This window comes from Spermophilus citellus (assembly GCF_964194105.1).
Source record: "Spermophilus citellus genome assembly, chromosome: 9".
NCBI lineage: Eukaryota > Metazoa > Chordata > Mammalia > Rodentia > Sciuridae > Spermophilus > Spermophilus citellus.
In genome coordinates, this window is record NC_138191.1 from 98,583,326 (window position 1) to 98,602,558 (window position 19,233).

General features: G+C 35.4%; 1 protein-coding gene and 1 pseudogene across 3 annotated transcripts in view; one reads left to right on the forward strand and one right to left on the reverse strand.

Moving 5' to 3' along the window:
• ZFYVE9 (zinc finger FYVE-type containing 9) overlaps positions 1–19,233 on the reverse strand; it is a 208,168-nt gene that overhangs the window by 124,935 nt on the left and 64,000 nt on the right. For both annotated transcript variants that reach the window (XM_081306404.1, XM_081306403.1), the window contains exon 2: positions 7,662–7,767. The gene's annotated coding sequence lies outside the window, so the exon portion shown is untranslated. The remainder of the gene's footprint in view (positions 1–7,661; positions 7,768–19,233) is intronic.
• Positions 1–19,233, forward strand: part of LOC308655545 (WD repeat-containing protein SL1-17-like) — a 35,588-nt pseudogene that overhangs the window by 7,919 nt on the left and 8,436 nt on the right. The window lies entirely within an intron of this gene.

The following is a 19,233-nucleotide window of genomic DNA, read 5'->3' on the forward strand; positions in this document are numbered from 1 at the left end:
TTAGGGTTCTGTAGTTTTCATTGTATAAATCTTTCACCTCTTTTGTTAGGTTGATTCCCAAGTATTTTATTTTTTTTTTTAGGATATTGTGAATGGAGTGTTTTTCCTCATTTCCGTTTCAGAAGTTTTGTCACGGATATACAGAAATGCCTTTGATTTATGCGTGTTGATTTTATATCCTGCCACTTTGCTGAATTCATTTATTAGTTCTAGCAGTTTCTTTGTAGATCCTTTTGGGTCTTCTAGGTATAGAATCATGTCGTCTGCAAATAGTGATAATTTAAGTTCTTCGTTTCCTATTTTTATGCCTTTAATTTCTTTCGTCTGTCTAATTGCTCTGGCCAGTGTTTCGAGAACTATATTGAATAGAAGTGGTGATAGAGGGCATCCCTGTCTTGTTCCAGATTTTAGAGGGAATGCCTTTAACTTTTGTCCATTCAGAATGATGCTAGCCTGAGGCTTAGCATAGATAGCTTTTACAATGTCAAGGTAAGTTCCTGTTATCCCTAGTTTTTCTAATGTTTTGAACATAAAGGGATGCTGTACTTTGTCGAATGCTTTCTCTGCGTCTATCGAGATGATCATATGGTTCTTATCTTTAAGTCTATTGATGTGGTGAATAACATTTATTGATTTCCGTATATTGAACCACCCTTGCATCCCAGGGATGAATCCTACTTGATCATGGTGCACAATTTTTTTGATGTGTTTTTGCATTCAATTCGCCAGAACTTATTGAGGATTTTTGCATCTAGGTTCATTAGAGATATTGGTCTGTAGTTTTCTTTCTTTGAGGTGTCTTTGTCTGGTTTCGGAATCAGGGTGATGTTGGCCTCATAGAATGAATTTGGAAGAGCTCCCTCTTTTTCTATTTCCTGAAATAACTTGAAAAGTATTAGTATTAATTCTTCTTTAAAGGTTTTGTAAAACTCCGCTGTATACCCATCCGGTCCTGGGCTTTTCTTGGTTGGTACTCTTTTGATTGCTTCTTCTATTTCATCCATTGATATTGGTCTGTTCAAATTGTGTGTATCCTCCTGACTCAGTCTGGGCAAATCATATGACTTAAGAAATTTATCGATGTCTTCACTATCCTCTATTTTATTGGAATATAGGTTTTCAAAATAATTTCTAATTGTCTTCTGTATTTCTGTAGCATCTGTTGTGATATTGCCTTTTTCAGCCCGTATGTTAGTAATTTGAGTTCTCTCTCTTCTTCTCTTCGTTAGCATGAATAAAGGTCTGTCGATCTTATTTATTTTTTCGAAGAACCAACTTTTAGTTTTGTTAATTTTTTCAATAGTTTCTTTTGTTTCAATTTCGTTGATTTCCGCTCTGATTTTAATTATTTCTTGCCTTCTACTACATTTGCTGTTGTTTTGCTCTTCCTTTTCTAGGGCTTTGAGATGAAGTGTGAGCCCATTTATTTGTTGGTTTTTCCGTTTTTAGAGGAATGACCTCCAGGCGATGAATTTCCCTCTTAAAACTGCTTTCATAGTGTCCCATAGATTCCGATATGTTGTGTCTGTATTTTCATTTATCTCTAAGAATTTTTTGATTTCCTCCTTTATATCTTCTGCAACCCATTGATCATTCAGTAACATATTGTTCATTTTCCATGTGATGTAGGATTTTTCCTTCCTTCTTTTATCATTGATTTCAAGTTTCATTCCATTATGATCAGATAAAATGCATGGTATTATCTCCACCCCTTTATATTTACTGAGGGTTGCCCTATGGCATAATATATGGTCTATTTTTGAGAAGGATCCATGTGCTGCTGAGAAAAAAGTATATCCATTTGATGATGGTTGATATATTCTGTATATGTCAGTTAAGCCTACGTTATTGATTGTGGTATTGAGTTCTATAGTTTCTTTATTCAACTTTTGTTTGGAGGATCTGTCCAATGGTGAGAGAGGTGTGTTGAAGTCACCCATAATTATTGTGTTGTGGTCTATTTGATTCTTGAACTTGAGGAGAATTTGTTTTATGAATGTCGCAGCACCATTATTTGGTGCATAAATATTGATAATTCTTATGTCTTGTTGGTGAATGGTTCCTTTTAACAGTATATAATGTCCTTCCTTATCCCTTTTGATTAACTTTGTCTTGAAGTCGATTTTATTCGATATGAGGATGGCCAGCCCTGCTTGCTTACGAGGACCGTGTGCGTGGTATATTTTTTTCCCATCCTTTCACCTTCAGCCTGTGTATGTCTTTTCCAATCAGATGTGTCTCCTGGAGGCAGCATATTGTTGGATTTGTTTTTTTAATCCATGTTCCAGCCTATGTCTCTTTATTGGAGAGTTTAAGCCATTAACATTCAGAGTTGCTATTGATATATGGTTTGTACTTCCAGCCATGTTTGATTATTTATCCTTTCTTAAAAAAATTTAGTTTGTTTCTCCATGATTATCTTTCCCCTCGCCCTCTGTCTTTACCAAGGCACTTCCCACTGATGGTTTAGGTTATTGTTTTTCATTTCTTCCTCATGTAGTGTTTTGCTCAAAATGCTTTGCAATGCTGGTTTTCTGGCTGCAAATTCTTTTAACTTTTGTTTATCATGAACGATTTTTATTTCGTTGTCATACCTGAAGCTTAATTTTGCTGGATACAGAATTCTTGCTTGGCATCCATTGTTTTTCAGTGTTTGAAATACATTGTTCCAGGATCTTCTCGCTTTCAGCGTCTATGATGAGAAATCCGTTGTTAACCTTATTGGTTTACCCCTGAATGTAATCTGCCTCCTTTCTCTTGTAGCTTTTAATATTTTCTCTTTGTTCTATATATTGGATATCCTCATAACAATTTGTCTTGGCGTTGGTCTACTGTGATTTTGTGTGCTCGGTGTCCTGTATGCATCTTCAATTTGTATATCTGTTTCCTTTTTTATTTCTGGAAAGTTTTCTGTAATTATTTCATTCAGCAGGTTACTCATTCCCTTGGTTTGAATCTCTATACCTTCTTCTATCCCGATGACTCGTAAGTTTGGTCTTTTTATGTTATCCCATAACTCTTGGATGTTTTTCTCGTGATTTTTTACCAGCCTTTCTGCGTTAGCTAGACTCTTTTCAGATGATATATTTTGTCTTCATTATCTGACGTTCTGGCTTCTACTTGCCCCACTCTGTTAGTGATACTCTCAATTGAGTTTTTAATTTGGTTTATCATTTCCTTCATTTCTAGAATTATTGTTTGATTATTTTTATAATCTCTATCTCCTGATAAGGATGCTTAACTACTTCTTTTATCTGTTTATGTAATTCATTCTCAATGTGTTCTTTCGCTGTTTGAATTTGCTGTCTTGTATCCTCTTTAAGGTTCCATTCCATCTGTCTAAGGTGTTCCTTGAGTTCTTTATATGACCATTTTTCTGATGACTCTAGGTCCTCCTGAATATTTAGGCTGTCCTGCATTGTTTGTACTCCTTTTCTTCCTTGCTTTTTCAAGTTGCTCATGTTACTTCTTGTTCTGTTTGACTGCTGAGTTACTGTTTACTCCTATAATTTTATTTGATGCTTGGGAGGAAAGGTATTAGAAGGGAAGGGAAGAAGTCACTAAAGAGAATGAGAGTAAGCAGGTAGAAGTCAAGGAAGGAGGAATAAGAAAACTGAAAAGAAAGTAAAAGACAAAAGAAGAAAAAAAATAGGAAATTAAAAAAGAAAAAAATTTTTTTAAAAAAATAATAATAATAATAAAAAATTAACATTAAATTTAGAAGAAAAAATTTTAAAAAAATTGTAAAAAAAATTTAAAAACAAGAAAGAAAAATGAAAATGAAAGAAAAACCCAAATCAAAAAAAAGAGAAAAAAAAAACGAATAAATGCAGTCTTAGAGTTTGATTAACTTCTCTTCCAGTAGGTGGCGCTGTGCCCAAGTTTCTCCTGTCAATACGCGGGAACCAATCACTGTGCAGCAGCTCCTCCTCTCAGACTGGGCGAGTCTCCAATCCTGAGTGCCTAGGGCCTCCTCTTGTGTCTAGTCACTTCCCCACTTTTCCTCTAGCCATGCCCCTCTCACGGGTGCCGCTCACCACAATACTGGCTACACGCCAGGTCTGCTGCTCCCGGGAGCCCTGTTTTCATGGACAACTGGGCACACTCTCCCAGTTTGCCATTCCCTCAGACCCTAAGTTTGTAGAGCTTGGGGCTGAGAATCCTCAGCGAATTTTACTTGCCCTCCGTTAGCCACGCCCCCGGTAGCTGGTGCAAGAGACCTCAGTTGTCAGCACTGGTGGGAGCGTTAGCTGGTTGTTCCGCGCCACGGGTCCCGCGCCACGTCTGATTCCCTCGGTCTGGGTATTGCGCTCACGGGAGAGCTGGGAGGGGCCCTTACGGGAGAGCTGGGAGGGGCCCTTAAGGTCTCCCCGATGTGTGGAGAGGGAAGGCTAGGGACTTACACACCTGTAGCTGCAGGTTTCAATGAAGTTATCTCCTCCGCCGCAGTCTGGTGACGTCAGTTCTCTGCCATGGTGGTATCTCTTGCAAATAGCGACAGTTCGTTTCCCTTTGCCGGGTGACCAATGCAACAGGTGGGTCCTTACTGTCTCTCCCAAGCCCCGTTTCAAACCTGTGGCCACTACCTATGAAGGCTCGGTTGGCATTTACCTCCGTAGGAACAGAAGGGCCGACCAGTTGTTTCAGCCGGATGGATTAGTGCTGAGTCACAGCTGTTTGTCTGCAGGAAGCAGGTGAACGGGGAGCTTGAATTCAGCCGATCCGGGCTCAGTGTGTGTTCTGAGAGGCCCAGATTGATCGCCCCAGATCCACGTCAGTTCAGCATTGCCTAGTGATCCTGAGCAAACAGAATTTAGATTGTTCACGACTCCCTATGCCCGCACAGCTGAAGAGGTCAGAGACTTGATCTCTCTGCGCCTGCCGCCATGTTGGAATCCAAATCCCTGTCTCTTAACCTGCACAAAACTCAACTCAGAGTGGATCAAAGACCTAGGAATTAGACCAGAGACTCTGCACCTAATAGAAGAAAAAGGAGGCCCAAATCTTCATCATGTCAGCTTAGGACCAGACTTCCTTAACAAGACTCCTAAAGCACAAGAAACAAAATCAAGAATCAATAAATGGGAAGGATTCAAACTAAAAAACTTCTTCTCAGCAAAGGAAATAATCAATGACGTGAGGAGGGAGCCTATAGAATGGGAGAAAATCTTTACCGTATGCACCTTAGATAGAGCACTAATCTCCAGGATATATAAAGAACTAAAAAACTTAACACCAAGAAAACAAATAACCCAATCAATAAATGGGCTAAGGAACTGAGCAGATACTTCATAGAAGAAGATATCAATTGATCAACAAATATATAAAAAAAATGTTGGGCTGGAGTTTTGGCTCAGCAATAGAAGGCTTGCCTAGCACATGCAAGGCTCTGGGTTCGATCCTCAGTGCCACATAAAAATAAATAAATAAAATAAAGATATTGTGTACAACTTCAACTAAAAATTAAATATTTTTTAAAAATGTTCAACATCTCTAGCAATTAGAGAAATGCAAATCAAAACTACTCTAAGATTTCATCTCACTCCAGTCAGAATGGCAGCTATTATGAATAGAAACAACAATAAGTATTGGCGAGGATGAAGAAAAAGGTACACTCATTCATTGTTGGTAAAACTGCAAACTGGTGCAACCAATATGGAAAGTAGTATGGAGATTCCTTGGAAAACTTGGAATAGAACCACCATTTGCCCCAGCTATCCCATTCCTTCGTCTATACCCAAAGGACTTAAAAACAGCATATTACAGGGACACAGCCACATCAACGTTTATAGCAGTACAATTCACAATAGCTTAATTGTGGAACCAACCTAGATGCCCTTCAGTACATGAATGGATAAAGAAAATGTGGTGGATGTGTGTGTGTGTGTGTATATATGTATGTGTGTGTATACACACACATACATATATACACACACACACACATACATACATACACATAAACAACACACACACATACACAATGGAATATTATTCAGCCTTAAAGAAGAATGAAATTATGGCATTTGCACATAAATGGATGGATACAGAGAATATCATGCTAAGCAAAGTCAGTCAATCCCAAAAAACCAAAGACCAAATGTTTTCTCTGGTAAGTAGATGCTGATCCATAATGGGGGAGGGAGGAAAGAGAAGAATGGAGAAACTTTGGATTGGGCAGAAGGGAGCGAGAGGAGAGGAGAGGGTATAGGGGTTGGGAAAGATGATGAAATGAGAAAAACATTATTATCTTATGGATGTATGACTGCACGAATGGTGTGACTCTGCAACATATACAAGAAAAATGAAAAGTTGTGTTGCATTTGTGTACAATAAGTCAAAATGCATTCTGCTGTCACAAAACTAATTAGAACGACAAAAAAAATAGTTTGCCAACTGCTGACCCAGAAGTTTTACAACATCACTGTCAAGTGCCTCTTCTCCATCCTCAACTAGAGAAAAGAAGTTCAATTTCTTTCTTCTTCTTCTTTTTTAATATTTTAGTTACTGATGGACCTTTATTTTTTATTTATTTATATGTGGTTCTGAGAATCAAACTCAATGCCTCACACATGCTAGGCAAGCACTCTGCCACTGAGACACAACCCCAGTCCCAAGAAGTTCAATTTCTTTCCTCCCTTCCCTTCCCTTCCCTTCCCCTCCCTCCCTCCCTCCCTTCCTTTTATTTATTTATTTATTATATTTATTTTTTTGGTGTAGATGGACACAACACGATGCATTTTATTTTTATGTGGTGCTGAGGATCGAACCCGGGTCCTGCCCATGCTAGACGAGTGCTCTACCACTGAGCCACAATCCCAGCCCAAGAAGTTCAATTTCTTATCACATTTAATTTCTTATCCTATGCCTTTCCTCATAATTTATACATAAACACAAGAGAACTAAGCCAGACAATACAGCACTACTTACTAGTGAAGAGTATGATCAGTTTCTCAAACTAGTCTCACCTGCACAACTTCCTATCATACACTGTCCTATAAACTATCATTAGACTTGAAAAGAAAAAAAAAAAAAAAACCTTACATGATTCTTAGGGAAAAAAAATCAGATTTCTACTTTATAAAAACTAATGAAATACTCCAGTTTTCTGCTGGAAATTATTGCTCTTCAAACTAATATAAATACAAAACAATATATTTAAATCTATAATTCTGATTCTCTATTCCCAAATTAGTTTTACTATTTAGCTCTTATATGACTAAGATAAATGACATTGATTGGGCAGATATGCCACTATTTTCTCCTAAAAAACTGCAAAAATACATGTTTTTTTCATGCTGAAATTATCTTTTTACAATCAAGGTAGCAGAAACTGATTATATATTTTTTTAGGTAGTTGATAGACCTTTATTTTATTTATTTATATGTGGTGCTGAGAATCGAACCCAGTGCCTCACACATGCCAGGCAAATCTCCACTGCTGAGCCACAGTCAGAGCCCTGTGGTGACATAATTAAAAGCAATTTTAAAATACTCTATTTCTCTGGCCTAACATCAAGTCTTTTTGAAAAACTCTACTACTGATTTAACAAGATACAATAAGTGAAGCAAGCAGCAAAAATACAACAGCATTATTTTCTATATATCTAGTTGTTTTCTCAAGTCCAATCTCAAAGAAAAAAAAAGAACATTGGTTTTCTTACCTTTTTCTCCTTATGAACGTGATAAAGGACAGACTTCTCTGTGCTTATTCATGATGCCTGCTGCACCACCAGCCAGTCCTGCTGACTCAGTATGGTCTGTTTGATCCTAAAGGAAAAAACAGATCATTACATTTGCTTAACAATAAGCCCTAATTTTCATCATATAAGACTATCATAGCCAGACAATAAAAGCAATGGGGATTAACAATAAATTATAATTAACACCTTCAGATTCAAAGACCTGCTCTGCATGGAAGGCAGCAACACACAAATCATACTGTCTTAGAAGGCCAAAAGTTGGAAGTGTAAAGGAAGAGTTAAGGATTTCCACATGCTTTTCTTCAATGGATAATGTGTAAACATCAACAGGCTCTTTCTACCCAATGACTTTAATTATATTAATTCATAAAAATACCATTTACTTTATGTATAATAGAGCCTCCAAGAATCCAAACTAAGAAACTGCTGTTTCATGAGAATATCCTGTGGTATGATTTTTTTTTCCTATACATCCAGAATTTTTAAATTGTTTCAAAAGCTTCCTGTTGAGATTTTTATTGCCAAACAACTGTTCTTCCTTCAAATGAATTCTTTGTGGATTATAGTCCACTGCTTTATAAAAAAAATGGATCTATTAATCCAATATTAACCTTTATTGTCAGTAGTATGGAAGACAGTGCTTCCTCAAATGTGACTCCCTTCTTCTGAATGAACATAGGACAATATCTGTGAAGTCATAGTAGTCCAACTTAAATGCCTGTCTAATTGCTTATAGAAATTCCTTAACCTTAAACGAGATTAGTAGTTGAAACTAATCAGAATAAAACTAAGACCATCCTACCTTCAATATAAAAAGGCCAACATTTAGTATTTTCAGAAAAGGTAATCATCTTAGAGATGATCTAATGAACACCACTTCACTTAAACATAAACTGAGGCATCAGAAGAAATTTCTTGTAATTATTATAGATACTTCATTATCTGATGTGAAAATGATGGGATTACTAAAAAACTAGAATGTAAGAAAATATAACTAAAATTCAAGTTTCCAGAGACCAATGAATGAAAATTACTGGTGATGGGTTGGGGTTGTGAGGCCCTGGGTTTGATCATCAGCACCATAAAAAGATAAGTAAATAAAATAAAGGTACTAGGGGCTGGGGCTGCGCTCAGTGGTAGAGTGCTCACCCAGCACATGTGAGGCACTGGGTTCAAACCTCAACACCACATAAAAATAAATACATAAATTAAAGGTATTGTGTCCAGCTACAACTAAAATAAATAAATAAATAATAAAATAAAATAAAGCTACTATGTCCATCTACAACTAAAAAAAAATTTAAATCATTGTTGAAAGATATTCCTATCTTCAAGAACTTCAAAAATATGTTTATGGTATGATATACTCTAAATGAGAAGAGCTATTGATGCTAAGAAACAAACTATCAAATAAATGATTGAATCATATCAGAAGTGAGAAAAGGCAATATGGGGGGTAAAGTATCAAGGTCAAATGAAAATAATGCCAAAGTAAGTTTCTTCCATTCAATGTGTAGCTAATTGAAGATCCTTCTTTTTAAATAATAAATTTTAAATGAATAAAATCAATTCTCTAGACCCAATATCAAATCCTGTGTGTATCTATATTTACTTTTGTTATTTTTTTTAATGTATGAAGCAATTCCAGTAATGTAATGGTTAATTTTACATGTGTGTAATGGTTAATTTTATGTGTCAACTTGATTGGAACATAGGGTGCCCAGACTAAACACTATTTCTGAGTGTGTATGTGAGGGTGTTTCCAGATGAGATTAGTATTTGAATCAGTGAACTGAGTAAAGCAGATTGCTCTCCAGTATAAGTGGGCATTTTCCAATCCATGGAGGGCCTAAATAAAACAAGGTAGAAGAAGGAATTCGTTACATTTTGTGTGTGTGTGTGTGTGTGTGTGTGTGTTGTTATGGTATGTGGTATGTGGTGTTGTGTCTGACTGGTTTAGGTAAGACATTAGTCTTGTCCTGTTCTCAAACTGGAACTTAGATTATTGCTCCTGTTGTTCCTTTTTACCATTTTAGTAAAGAAAGGAAAAAAGAGAGTGTATGTGTGTATATTCATTCCATCCTATTTAATCATAAAAGTCTCCATTTTTATCTTTGAGAAATAATATACACTGAAATGTATGACTGCATTCTGATATGGTTTGGATATGATTTTTTGAGTGTGTTCCCAAAGTTCATGTGTTAGAAGCTTGATCCCTAGTGTGGCAATAAGGAATATAATGAAACCTTTAAGAAGTGGGGCCCTAGGGCTGAGGATATGGCTCTGTTGGTAGAGTGCTTGCTGCACACGTACAAGTCCCTGGGTTCAATCCCCAGGTGCCTACGCGTGCACGTACACACACACACACACACACACACACACACACACAGTGGTGCCCTCTGAAACCATGAGTCAAAATAAACTTTTCCTCCAAGTTTTTCTTGTTGGACATACTGTTCACATCAACGCAAAGCTGATGAAAACACCATGTAACTTCCAAGGTTAGTCCTTTAAAGGTACTACATTTCATCACATAATCATCACCACAGCATAATCATTGCACCTTGTTTTCTCAGTCCAAAACTGGTTTGTAACATTTCATTATGTAATCATCACATGGTATAATTCTATTTGTCATATCACTTAGAAAATAAACAGAGCAGCAATGTATTCTCAGCACATGTGCACTGTCAGTGTATTTCCAAAAGTTAACTTGTGGAGTGTATTTAGAGTGTTGGCAGTACTAACGGTAAACACATCTTATATGAGTACCACTGAGGACAGCATATCAGATAACAAAATTGATAATAGTAGCACAGAACCTTTGAACACAAAAGTTAAATTTTATAAGTCCACACTTCCCAACATTGTAGTAAATTTTCTCAACTATAAAATATTCAACTATAATGCACAAATCAATAACAACTAAAGTGTTAATTTTTTTCCCTTCAGACTAATAAAATGTTCACTAAATTGTCATAGAGAAAGGATACAATTTGTACTGCTCAATTTTAACATATATTCAAGAGTATTTCATGCATCCTAATCTTGCATCAAATACAATTTAGTAATAGATGATCTTTAAGTAATACCATCACATTTTTTTCTAAGAAAATCTTCACATAATGATTGTATCCCACTTTTTTACAAAAAAAAAAAAAACTGGCATAAAATCTGTGATGATTATGTGGTGAAATATACTAATGCAGCCTCTGCCTAGTCCTTTTGGAACACTCATGCTTGAAGCCCAGTTACCATGCCAAAGAAAACACATGGAGAGGACACATGTTGATGATTTGGCCCATGAGCATCTCTACAAATGTGAACAAGCAAGCCTCAAGATGACTCTAGCCCCAACCATTAACTGAATACAATTGTACAAAGACCCTAAGAGAGAACCACGTGTCTGAGCCCAGTCAATTTCCAGAACCATAAGAGATAATTAAATTGCTGTTTGAAACTATTACATTTTGTTATACTAATTACATAGTAATTATACAGCAAGAGTCAAAAAGAAATACCAAGTTAGAAATCTCTTCAAATTAATATAAATATTTTAAAGAAAAAGAGTAAAAACTATAAGGACAGGCAAGAAAGATACACTGATGGAAGACTTTCCTCTATTGAGATACTTAGCTCTATTCCCTCTAAAATCTGGAACAAGACAGGGATGCCCTCTCTCACCACTTCTATTTAATTTAGTCCTTGAAATACTAGCCAGAGCAATTAGACAGACAAAAGAAATTAAAGGCATAAAAATAGGAAACGAAGAACTTAAATTATCACTATTTGCGGACGACATGATTCTATACCTAGAAGACCCAAAAGGGTCTACAAAGAAACTACTAGAACTAATAAATGAATTCAGCAAAGTGGCAGGATATAAAATCAACACACATAAATCAAAGGCATTTCTGTATATCAGCAACAAAACTTCTGAAACGGAAATGAGGAAAAACACTCCATTCACAATATCCTCAAAAAAAATAAATAAAATACTTGGGAATCAACCTAACAAAAGAGGTGAAAGATTTATACAATGAAAACTACAGAACCCTAAAGAGAGAAGTAGAAGAAGATCTTAGAAGATGGAAAAATATACCCTGTTCATGGATAGGCAGAACTAACATCATCAAAATGGCAATATTACCAAAAGTTCTCTATAGGTTTAATGCAATGCCAATCAAAATCCCAACGGCATTTCTTGTAGAAATAGATAAAGCAATCATGAAATTCATATGGAAAAATAAAAGACCCAGAATAGCAAAAGCAATTCTAAGCAGGAAGTGTGAATCAGGTGGTATAGCGATACCAGATTTCAAACTATATTACAGAGCAATAGTGACAAAAACAGCATGCTACTGGTACCAAAACAGGCGGGTGGACCAATGGTATAGAATAGAGGACACAGAGACTAATCCACAAAGTTACAACTATCTTATATTTGATAAAGGGGCTAAAAGCATGCAATGGAGGAAGGATAGCATCTTCAACAAATGGTGTTGGGAAAACTGGAAATCCATATGCAACAAAATGAAACTGAATCCCTTTCTCTCGCCATGCACAAAGGTTAACTCAAAATGGATCAAGGAGCTTGATATCAAATCAGAGACTCTGCGTCTGATAGAAGAAAAAGTTGGCTCCGATCTACATATTGTGGGGTCGGGCTCCAAATTCCTTAATAGGACACCCATAGCACAAGAGTTAATAACAAGAATCAACAAATGGGACTTAATTAAACTTAAATGTTTTTTCTCAGCAAGAGAAACAATAAGAGAGGTAAATAGGGAGCCTACATCCTGGGAACAAATTTTTACTCCTCACACTTCAGATAGAGCCCTAATATCCAGAGTATACAAAGAACTCAAAAAATTAGACAATAAGATAACAAATAACCCAATCAACAAATGGGCCAAGGACCTGAACAGACGCTTCTCAGAGGAGGATATACAATCAATCAACAAGTACATGAAAAAATGCTCACCATCTCTAGCAGTCAGAGAAATGCAAATCAAAACCACCCTAAGATACCATCTCACTCCAGTAAGATTGGCAGCCACTATGAAGTCAAACAACAACAAGTGCTGGCGAGGATGTGGAGAAAAGGGTACTCTTGTACACTGCTGGTGGGACTGCAAATTGGTGCGGCCAATTTGGAAAGCAGTTTGGAGATTCCTGGGAAATATGGGAATGGAACCACCATTTGACCCTGCTATTGCCCTTCTCGGACTATACCCTGAAGACCTTAAAAGAGCATGCTACAGGGATACTGCCACATCGATGTTCATAGCAGCACAATTCACAATAGCTAGACTGTGGAACCAACCCAGATGCCCTTCAATAGATGAATGGATTAAAAAAATGTGGCATTTATACACCATGGAATATTACGCAGCACTAAAAAATGACAAAATCATAGTATTTGCAGGGAAATGGATGGCACTAGAGCAGATTATGCTTAGTGAAGCTAGCCAATCCCTAAAAAACAAATACCAAATGTCTTCTTTGATATAATGAGAGCAACTATGAACAGAGCAGGGAGGAAGAGCAGGAAGAAAAGATTAACATTAAACAGAGACATGAGATGGGAGGGAAAGGGAGAGAAAAGGGAAATTGCATGGAAATGATGGGAGACCCTCATTGCTATACAAAATTACATATAAGAGGTTGTGAGGGGAATGGGAAAATAAACAAGGAGAGAAATGAATTACAGTAGATGGGGTAGAGAGAGAAGATGGTAGGGAAGGGGTGGGGGGATAGTAGGGGATAGGAAGGGTAGCAGAATACAACAGTTACTAATAGGGCATTATGTAAAATTGTGGATGTGTAACCGATGTGATTCTGCAGTCTGCATTTGGGGTAAAATTGGGAGTTCATAACCCACTTCAATCTAATGTATGAAATATGATATGTCAAGAGCTTTGTAATGTTGTAACAACCAATAAAAAAAATAAAAAAATAAAAAAAAGAGATACTTAGCTCTGACTCCAGATTTGCATAAACCACTCAATAAAATCAGCTTTGGGCCTCTTAGAGTACAGTTTAGAAAATAACTAATGTTATCCAAGCAAAAAGCTAGCTTTTCATATTTTTCCTCCTAACCATATATACTACTCTAATAATAAATAAAAATTTCTGAAAAATGCATTTTTTTTCATTTCATTACTTTTCCAGTGCTAGTTTAATATTCCCTATTATTCCAGGCTGGCATCCTGGAATTTGTCTAGCTTCCCAGCTCCTTAATGAGCTTAATCATCATTCACCTGTCCCACCAACTCAGAAACTCAACTGTCATTCTAGATCCTCTCCATTATTCCTCTAACCTCTTCATTCAATCAAACTCCTAAGTCTTATCATTCTGCTTTTAAATCTTTCATATCCACCCACCTCTCTACATTCCCATTGCCATAATCCAGTTACTTGTAAGAATCCTAATAATTTCCCTGCCCTCCCATTTTGTATCCATCTAGCCCACTCTCTATACAAATGCAAAAAAACAAATCTGCTTATATCTTTTTCATACTTAACACCATTCAACAGTAACCTACTGCCTCTAGACTAAAGGCCACAGCTCCAAAACATAGCTGTAAATGTTATTTTTAATTTGGTTTCCACTTACCTCTCTAGTATGATATATTTTGTGTTCTCAAATTCTTATTCTATTCCCTATTCATCTTAATAGGAATTTTCAATTCCCGATCTTGTCTATCTCCATTCCCCATAATAAGCCTTCATACCAACACATGCTTCAACATGGATAGATCTTGAAAACATTAAGTTAAAAAGCCAATCACTGAGGCTGAAGTTGTGGTTCAGTGGTAGAGCACTTGCCTAGCACATGTGAGGAACTGAATTTGATCCTCAGCACCACATAAAAATAAATACATAAATAAAATAAAGGTATTATTGTGTTCATCTACAACTAAAAACACATTTTTAAAAAAGACAATCATTGACAACCACATACCATATAGTTTTATTAGTATGAAATATTCAGAATAGGCAAATACATAGAGACAGAAAGTAGGATAGTGATTTCCAGGGCCTGCAGGAAAGAGGAAATGGAAGATGTTAATAGGTATAGGGTTTCTTTCTAGGGTGATACAAATATTCTGGAATTAGACAATAGAGTTGATGTATAACACTGAATATACTGAAAATCATTGAATGTATATTCAAAAGAGTTAATTTTATGGTATGCGAATTATATCTAAATAAAATAGTTATGTTTAATACCAAGCAAAAAAACAAGCCTTCACATGTGTTATTATTTAGGCCTTCAGTACTCTCCAACACTTTGCTGCTGCCACTGTTACTTAACTCTTATTAATTATTCTCATCATCCTACCTTATACAACATTTCTTCCATGAAGCCCTTTTGATCTAGGTCTGGGATAGGTGCCTCTTTCTTGTATATCTTTTACTACTATCATGGCACGTATCAGCTGATTAATGATTCATAATTTTTTAACTGTTTGTCTCCCCTTTCCAGGCTATTAAGGTTTTTCAGGATAATCCTTCAACTTTTCATCAAGATTTTTTTTTCTTTTCTTTTCCTTTTTTTTAAAATCGTTTTTCACTGTTTAATTGTGACCTCAATGGTTCATGGCCACTTATACAGTATCCTATTTTTTTGTCTTCTCATCTCTAGCATTTTTGAAGCCAGTTATTTTACATAGATTAGTTTTTTGTGAACTAGGATGTTTTATTAGTATATCTTAGTTTGGGTTTTGTATTCTTTTATTTTTATTTTTAATTATTTAAATTTTTGCTTTATATATATATTTTTTCCTCCTGTTTCCTGATTCTCTTTTTTCTGCTAAAAGCCAATCTCCGTTGTTCTCTTTCACTCTTCCTTTAATCTTTTTCTTCTGTCTTCTCTCCTCTTTCCTCATAATCATCATATCATATATCACTTCTGTTCATTTCCTGTCCACCATTTGAAAATGTAAACCCTGATGCAAACTTGCTGTTTTTATTATAGGCAATAACTGATCACATCACTTCTGTGTATTGTGATAATTAACATTACAGATATCATAGCCGGAAGTATTTTGTTTAATGCTATCAATTGTTTGCATTGGTAGTTGTTATTATTTGTTTCCCCCTAAATAGTGAGGTACTGGAAACCTTCAGGGATACTATAAGTACACAGGGTAGAAACTCTATTGCCTCAGACCCACACTGTTAGATGGGTAGACAAACAACATGAAAACACAAGGGAACAAATTGCCCCAAGCAAACCAAGGTACTCCAAAAAGAGAATTCATAAACACCACAGTGAAAGAAATGTCAGAGAAGGAGTTCAGAATGTACAAAATGAAATTGATCTGCAAAGTAAAGTATGAGCAAAGTAAGAGAGCAAATACAGGTAGCAAAAGATCACTTCAATAAAGAGAGATTTTGAAGAAGAAGAAAGGAAAACAAATAATTTAAATTAAGGAAATAATAAACCAAATTAAAAACTCAATAGATGAGTCTGAGATTGTAGCTCAATGGAAGAGCACTTGCCTAGCATGTGTGAGGCACTGGGTTTGATCCCCAGCATCACATAAAACTAAATAAAATAAAAATAAAGATATTATGTCCATCTACAACTAAAAAAAAAATTTTTAAATCAATATGAGTGGGCTGGGGCTCAGCGGCTGTACCCTTGCCTCATGTGAGTGAGGCACTGGGTTCGATTCTCAGCACTGCATGTAAATAAATAAAATAAAGGTCTATCAACAACTAAAAAAAATATTTTAAAAAAAACTCAATAGAAAGCATCACCAACAGACTAGACCACATGGAAGATAGAACCTCATGCAATGAAGACAAAATAAATAATCTTGAAAATAAAGTGGACCATGGAGAGAAGATGTTGAGAAACCACGAACAGAACTTCCAAGAATGATGGGATAACATGAAAAGACAAATTTAAGATTTATCAGGATAGATGAAGGTGCAGAGATACAAACCAAAGGAATGCACAATCTTTTCAATAAAATAATATCAAAAAATTTCCTAAATCTAAAAAATGAAATGGAAAATCAAATACAAGAGGATTACAGGACCCCAAATGAGCAAAATTACAACAGACCCACATCAAGGCACATTATAATGAAAATGCCTAGCATACAAAATAAGGATAGAATTAAAAAAAAAAAAGATAGAAATTTTAAAGGCTGCAAGAGAAAAATATCAGATTACATATAGGGGGAAATCAGTTTGGATCTCAGCAGATTTCTCAACCCAGACCCTCAAAGTCAGGAGGTCCTGGAAAGACATATACCAAGCTCTGAAAGAAAATGGATGCCAACCAAGAATCCTATATCCAGCAAAATTAAGCTTCATATTTGAAGATGTAATAAAAATCTCCCATGATAAAAATTAAAAGGATTCACAATCAGAAAGCCAGCACTTCAAATATTCTCAACAAAATATTCCATGAAGATGAAATGGAAAAAAAAAAGTGAAAACCAGCAAAGAGAGGAGCTACACTAAAGGAACAATCAAAGGAGGGCTGGGTTGTGGCTTAGTAGTAGAGCGCTTGCCTAGCATGTGTGAGGCATTGGGTTCAGTCCTCAGCACCACATAAAAACAAATAAATAAAATAAAGTCATTGTGTCCATCTACAGATAAAAAAATATTTTAAAAAAAGAAAAGGAAAAAGTAATGCAAATTAAAAACTAGAAATAAACCAAAATTATCAGGAAAACAAATCATATCTCAGTAATAACCTTGAACATTAATGGCCTAAACTCATCAATCAAAAGACATTGACTGGCAGATTAGATTAAAAAAACAAGACCCAACAATATATGTCTCCAAGAGACTCACCTCACAGGCAATGCCATCTACAGACTGAAGGTGAAAGGATGGGAAAAAACATATGACTCACATGGATTGCATAAACTAGCAGGGGTTTCTATCCTCATATCACACAAAGTGGACTTCAAGCCAAAGTTAATCAGAAGGGACAAAGAAGGACATTTCATACTCCTTAAAGGAATCATCAACAAGACATAACAATCATAAACATTTATGCCCCAAACAACGGAGCATCTACATATAGCAAACCCTTCTCAACTTGAAGAATCAAACAGACCACAAAATAATAATACTGGATGACTTTAACACCCCTCTGTCACTACTGGATAGATCTTCCAAACAAAAACTAAACAAAGAAACATAGAACTCAATAATATAATCAATAATTTAGACTTAACAAATATATATAAAATATTTCATCAGTGACTGAATACACTTTTATTTCTCAGCAGCACACAGATCCTTCTCTGATATAGACCATGTTATGTAAGCTATCACATATGTTGGCATACAATTGTAATAGAACCTTAATATGTTTTTAGCATCTGTAGGGTTATTTTGATAGCACCCTTTCCATTGATATTGATGTTTGTATTTTTGCTTTTTCTTGATTGGATTTGTTTGATTTTTATCAAATTTTAGCTGTATTATTTCTTCTCTATTTCATATATTTCTGCTCCTACTTATTTTTTTCTTCCTACTACTTAATTTGAAAATAATTTGATTATTATTCTAGCTTCTTTCTGATACAAGTACTTTAAGTTATAAATGTTCATCTGAATATGTTTCATCCCAGAGAGCCTGATATTTTAGCCTTTTATTATCACTCAGTTCAAAGCAATTTTTACTTACTTTTCTTGTACTTTCTTCCTTGACCTCAGAGATATTTATAAGTGTGCCATTTAATTTGGAAATAGTTGGTATGGGGGTGGGGTTCTATATATCTTAAAGTTATTGATTTCTAATGTAATAAATCAAGCTGGAAACATTCTGCATGATTTCAACTTTTTAAAAAAAAGTAATGGAAATCCTCTTTATATTGATTGTACTGGCTACATACATGCCAAAACTAATCAATTTACATACTTCAAATATGTGCATTTTCAAAGATGTTGTGTCTGCCGAGAACTAAAAAATAAATATTAAAAATTCTCTCTCTCTCTCTCTCTCTCTCTCTCTCTCTCTCTCTCCTCGCTCTCTTTAAAAAAAAAAAAATATGTGCATTTTATTGTACTTCAATTTTACCTCAATAAAGCTATGGGAAAAATTTAAAAAGAGTATCAACATATAACAATACATTACCTGGCAAAACTGAGATTAGAATATCAAATCAACTATTACCAAAATGTAATATACCTATTTAATCCAAAGCACATTTTAATGCATTGTCAGTAGGGCTTGATCACTGGTTTGAGACCCTACTGGTTTGAATTCATGCTCTAGTATTGAATAGTTGTTGCTACTTTCAGCAAGTTATTTAACCTAAGTCTTATTTCTTTACACTTTATCTGAAAAATTTACTTTCCAGAATATTTTTTAAATATTTTTTTAGTTGTAGATGGACATAATATAAATTTATTTATTTTTATGTGGTGCTGAAAATCAAACCCAGTGCCTTGCACATGCTAGGGAGTGCTCTATCACTGAGTCACAACCCCAGCCCTTGCAGAATACTTTTAATGATGAAAAAGAGCATTATATGAAGTGCCTTGCACAGATC